Genomic DNA, 5,967 nt, shown 5'->3' on the forward strand with positions numbered 1-5,967 from the left:
ATAAGTGACCAAAAAGGTGCCACACGTTGAGTGTCCCTCACACACTCAGTGCAATGTATGGCACCCCTGGACTGCCACTCCAGGGGCACTATCTCCACAGGCTTTTCAATGGACCCTGGTCCACGGCCCGGACAGTCACGGCCCCCTTCCCACCTCAACCAGAAAGGATCGGGAGCTACCGGAGGCTCAGGGAGAGTGCCCATACACCTCTTTCGCTCCTTACCTAATTATACTCGAGAGGTACTAACTACCCACTAAGTCTTCCCCCAAAGGGTCAGGCTAGCTTTCCCTCTCGAGAAACTGGCAAGGCGGGTTAGGAACCGCATCAAATCCAGGCCAGAAGGCCAGGGCCCCGGCCTTCCGCTAAGATCTCATGCCTCTCCGTCTACCAGGAGCACCCTTCCAGATGGCTCAGACTCGACTAGTGGCCTGCCCCCAGTACTGTCGGGTAGCATGGCATAGCCCCTGCTGAAACCATCCTTCCAGGTGCCTATCACATCATTGGATTACATCAGCCCTCTACTAAAGAAGTGCTTCAGTGCTCCTCCGAAAACTGATAAGAACAGATACTACACTTGATCTTAGCCAAAAGGCCGAGAAGCGATTGGCCGGCCCATAGTGATACTGGGAGTATCCCAAGGGTCATGTGAAAATGCATCCCCTATGACATGCCTTGAAGAGGACCGCTGGCCCTAGACCATGGAGGAATTCGGGGACAGTGCTTGAAGTGTGGAAAGGGTAGGTAAAGAGTTGCAATAATTTTTTTTAATGGTGGGGTTAGAGAATCTAAAAATTAAAATAATAAAAACTTGAAATTTTACTGTAAGCATTAGGATTTTAATAAATTATTTTTCTCTAAAAATGGAGTTCTGCTTTAAACGCTATGTCAGCCTGTAGGGGCTTCTGGGTAAGCATGATAAATGAGTGTCTAACTGAAATGGTGCAGCGAGGGCTTGGTGTGGTGAAAACAGGAAAGAGGTCCTGACTCTGGTCCGCGTACATAAATATATACTTGTTCCATCTCCTTTCTATAATGAGGACGGAACTTCTGCAAAAGCTCCTTGGAGCTGTTATCGGTGCACTGCAGGCCTGCGGTTTTCAGGCTCTCGCAATAATTGTTATAACTGTCGCTTCTTCTCACAAACAGGACACGCCGTCCGAGAGCTCCAGTTTGAGCCACTGAAAGTGGGTTACAAGGCTCCACCCACCGCGTTTACTCTCAAGCAGAAATGTGAGCAAAATATTACTAAATGCTTTACAGGTAAACTCCACCTTTTCCCCCTCAGGAAACACAGAAATCACAGAAGACTTTGATTTAATCATAATTTATTCTGAGCTGAACCTGTTACTTTTAGGGCCAGTTCACACCAGACGCAGTTCCGTACAGTTTCGTGTGCATTTTTTCTGAACTAAAAATGCATGCACAGTGTTTTCCATGTATTCCAATGGCTCTAGTTAACACCATGCAGTCAGTTTCCGGTGCAGAAACTGACCGGAAACTGACTGCATGGTGTGAACTAGAGCCAACTAGAGCCATTGGAATTAATGGAAAACATGCTCATGCATTTTGTGCAGAAAAAAAGCACACAAATCTGCGTCTGATGTGAACTGGCCCTTAGGGCATTTACATTTGTGGGGTGAGTCAATGTGTGTTAATGCATAAAATCAAAACACAATATTCCCAATGCACACCTTCCTGAAAATGGCTGTAAATGTAAGTGGGTGCTGCAGCACCAAAAACCTTCAAAGCAAGAAGTACAGTATGTCACCAGCACACCAAGGATCTCCATTATGGAGCGCCATTATCCTTGGTGTGCTGGTGACAGTAAGCACAGGAAGAAATTGTCAGTCAACCCTGTTGCACATTTACACATTGCACATCTACCTGTGTTTTTTTGAAAAAAATCTGGCTATAAGATCACCTATTCCATTCCCCAGTGGTAAATATAGCACTACTATGTATATTTAATTTGGTGCATAATATAATACGTTGAAAGTCTGAGATTCTTTGAATGTATCCCTTTAGAGCAAACCATCCCCCAGAAGAAGACCACAATTGCACAGGTCGAAACGCGTCTGTATTTCACACAGTGGTGTGGAGAAAGCCTCTTGAGGGGGGAGGAGGTGAGCAGGCAAGTCAGGACGCCCACTAATACACAGCTCCTTTCTCTATCTGAAAAGTAGAGAGCGTCCTGACCCTCCTGCTCGCCCCCTCCCCCCTCAAGAGGCTTTCTCCACACCAGGGAGAAAGCCTTGCATTACTGTGTGGAGTTACAGACAGAAGAACAGGAAGTGAGGATGTCTCAGAAGAAATAAGGACATATAAAAGCAAAATGGAAGGATGAGGTAAGCGAAGGAGGACTGCACTAAGGTAAGGGAAGCTATTTAGGGGGAAAAAAATACCTTTACAACCCCTTTAATAAATACATTTTGACTTATTTCATCTTTGACCTTGCTATATCGCTGCTAAAAAAAAAACCTGGGGGAATTTTCCTATATCATTTGTTTCCGGGAATGCATCCTCCATATCTCTCTTATGTGTGTCTTTCCCATTTCTAAGCTGTTGGATGGGGTTCTTCTCTAGTTACTACTCTGAAGAAGTCCATGTGTTTCTTTCTATTGTGGTGTGACAGTTATAATGGTAGTTTTGTTTAAAGTGGAACTCCAGGGAAAAAAGTTTGGCTCCCCTCTGCACCGTAATGCTCACTTTGTCTAGGGGTTTAGTAATACCCAATTTATTTCTCCCGGCTGCAGGTTTCCCTCCACCGAACGACCTGTACTTGAAGCCACTTGCAGCATGGGGTTACAGCCCTGAGAGTAGGGTGGTCTTCTTGTACATATAGTTCTTGCCCCTTAGCTATTTAAGGAACGATGGGTTAGAACCAGAGTCCTGAGCCAATAAGAGAAAAAAAAGCCTAGCGAGAATGTAAATCCCTGTTAGCCTTTCCTCAGGGTAGTGACAGTGGTGGCTCAGTGACAGTGGCTCAGTGACAGTGGGTCAATCAGTGGTGGTGACTTGGTAGGTCCCTCTGGAGCACTGTCCACCAGGGCTGCTGATAAGGCATTTCTGCCTAAATGAAGACATTCATTTTACTAGACCCCACCCTAGAACCTACTTGCTTACCAGAGCTTAAATTACATTTTCTTCTGGGCTCCATCAGGTCAAAAGAGGGGCCCAGGAGGTAGGCCTTTAAATTTATTTAGGAATGAAGCCAGTGCCACTGTTTTTCTGCACCCCTGGGGATGGGTGGGGTGTAGGCCGGTGTTGGGGGGGGGGCTTGTCTGGAAGGCTGTATTTCTACAAGCGGCCTTGCCGGCCGCACCACCTGGTCTCTTGTGTAGCATGGGTCCCAGTTGTGGGACCACAGGTATAGTAGAGGCCTCTCATGTAAAGTTTTCATGTACCCCTTTCCAAATCTAGGACTAAAGAAATTAGACTTATGTGAGTGAGTTTAGGAACAGTCGGCTTGAGACTGGAGCCTACAAATCTGTTCTAGGGAGGTCAGTGTCCAGGAACTGGCTTAACAACCTGGTTCCAAAGAGGTTCTCTTAACACGCTTCTCTTTGTTGCTCCACTGTTTACAGATTTGCAAGGTTTCTAAAGTGCGCCTGCACTTGGTGCTGGCTATCTAGGTGAGTTATTTCTTTGCTTCTAATAGTTCATTCCTATTGGGTGTAATCCAGAACACTGAAGCCCTGTACACACGATCGGATATCTGATGGAATCTAATCCGATGGATTTTTTCGTTGGATATCCGATGAAGCTGACTTTCAACAGTCTTGCCTACACACCATCAGTCAAAAATCGCAGTGACGTAAAACACTACGACGTGCTGAGAAAAATGAAGTTCAATGCTTCTGAGCATGCATCGACTTGATTCTGAGCATGCATGGATTTTTGACCGATGGACTTCCACACAGACGATCGTTTTTTTCTATCGGTTTCTATGTATAATAGGAAAAATATAAAACATGTTCTATTTTTTTCAACCGATGGAAAACAAACCGATGGGGCCCACACACGATTGGTTTGTCCGATGAAAACAGTCCATCGGTCTGTTTTCATCGGACAAACCGATCGTGTGTACAGGGCTTGAAGGGAGATACTGAGGGGCTATATTATATCTTATTTCTATGTACATAGACACATGACGTTACACCATGAAGGTTGGTGATTACTTATGTGTCATTTATCTAATTGCAATCTCATTGTATATTTTATTTGTGTTTCTTTTGTAGATCATTTTCTAAAATAATATACTCCTGAGCAAATGGGCAACTGGAACTGGAAGAATAGTCTCCATGTGTAATACTGCGGAACTACTTTGTACATCAAATTTTTCCAAATTGCATCAGAAAAGTGAGTGCTTCACATATTGTAGCATCTGTTGTCTAGTATCTAATTATTTATGGTTTTAATCATGTATGTTTTTGTACAATAAATTTATATTTTTGTAATCTTACTGTATAAGTCTATACCGTACCGTGAAAGTCCATATTGCCTCCATAACTTTCAAATTCTCTATCTAGTAATGGGACAAACGTATAATAATATTTTTCTTATCAAGTAATTTTTTTCATAGAACTCTGAAGCCTCGTACACACGACCGAGAAACTCGACGGGCGAAACACATCGTTTTCCTCGTCAAGTTCCTTGTTAGGCTGTCGAGGAACTCGACAAGGCAAGTTTCTCCATTCCCGTCTAGGAAAAAGAAGACATGCTCTCTTTTTGGCTCGACGGGATCCTCGACAGTTTCCTCGTCGAAAAATGTACACACGACCGATTTCCTCTGCAAAAAAAAATCCCAGCAAGTTTCTTGCTGGTTTTTGCCGAGAAACTCGGTCGTGTGTACGAGGCCTTAGAATGGCGACATATGTGTGGTGAGGTGTATATAGTTCTTCCTCCAACCAACCCAATAAGCAGAGTTTAGGGTCTAATTTAAGAGTGATTCCAAATTATATTACGTAATAGAAAGGCAACTCATGTATTTGATAAGACTGCCAAAACACCAAACACAATACCATGCACAATAACATAAAAACACTTTATTTTCAATGCAGTGCACCACAATGCATGGTAGTGCATTATTGTGCATTGTGTCTCGCTGCGATGCATGTGTGTTATTTGAGTGCATAGCCACAAAGCAGTGTGTGAAGTCAGCCTAATGCAGAATTTGAAAGACAGAGTGCACTCAGATGTTAGCTGATGATGATGACATGGTACAGCACAGCAACTCCTCCACATGTGGCCAGATGACACCAGAAACAAAACAACTGCAAAGAAAACATCTAATTTTAGAGGAAGACATGGGGAAAGGTTAATGAGGATGTAAAAGGTTACTCTTCCAGTAAGCAGACAGCCTGAAACACGATCTCCGAATTATAACACACAATGGAATTTTTATTGAATGGCCGTAACACAATTGGGGGAAGGAAGATGAGGGGGTTGTGGTAGGGTAAAGGACAAGGTTAGTCAAGGAGAAAGGTGATGGCAAGCAACAGGCTTATTCCATATTTCCAGAAGTAATATTCTAGGTGTAGTAACCCAAAGCAACCAATTAGAGTTCTTATTTTATTGGTTAGTGAACCCAAAACTGGTTGCTTTAGTTGACTTCACTTACTAAGTAAAGCCTCGTACACACGGTCCGTGTTCATCCAATCCCCCCATAGGGGGGAGCGGATAAAAGACAGGGCGGTCCCTGCACAGTGTGCGGGGACCGCCCTGTCATCCGCCGGCTCAGCGGGGATCAATGGAGCGATCCCCGCTGAGCAAGCGGAGGTGCACGGGGCGGATCATTACTGATCCGCCCATTGTGAAAGAGGCCTTATTTAAAGTTGGCTGTACACCAGTAGAATTTGGTAAAAAAAAAAAAAAAAACATGTTTTGGGAACACCGGTTCAATTTTCAAATAAGAATAGGTAATGGGATAAAGTTAACAATCATTTTCAACTGCAGTGATGAGGAAA

The 5,967-nt window shown here is 44.0% G+C and overlaps 1 pseudogene; it reads right to left on the reverse strand.

The window, feature by feature from the left end:
- Nucleotides 1-500: 500 nt before the first annotated feature.
- LOC120929912 lies at nt 501-605 on the reverse strand (annotated as a pseudogene).
- Nucleotides 606-5,967: the final 5,362 nt, after the last annotated feature.

This window comes from Rana temporaria, chromosome 2, assembly GCF_905171775.1.
Source record: "Rana temporaria chromosome 2, aRanTem1.1, whole genome shotgun sequence".
Taxonomy (NCBI): Eukaryota; Metazoa; Chordata; class Amphibia; order Anura; family Ranidae; genus Rana; species Rana temporaria.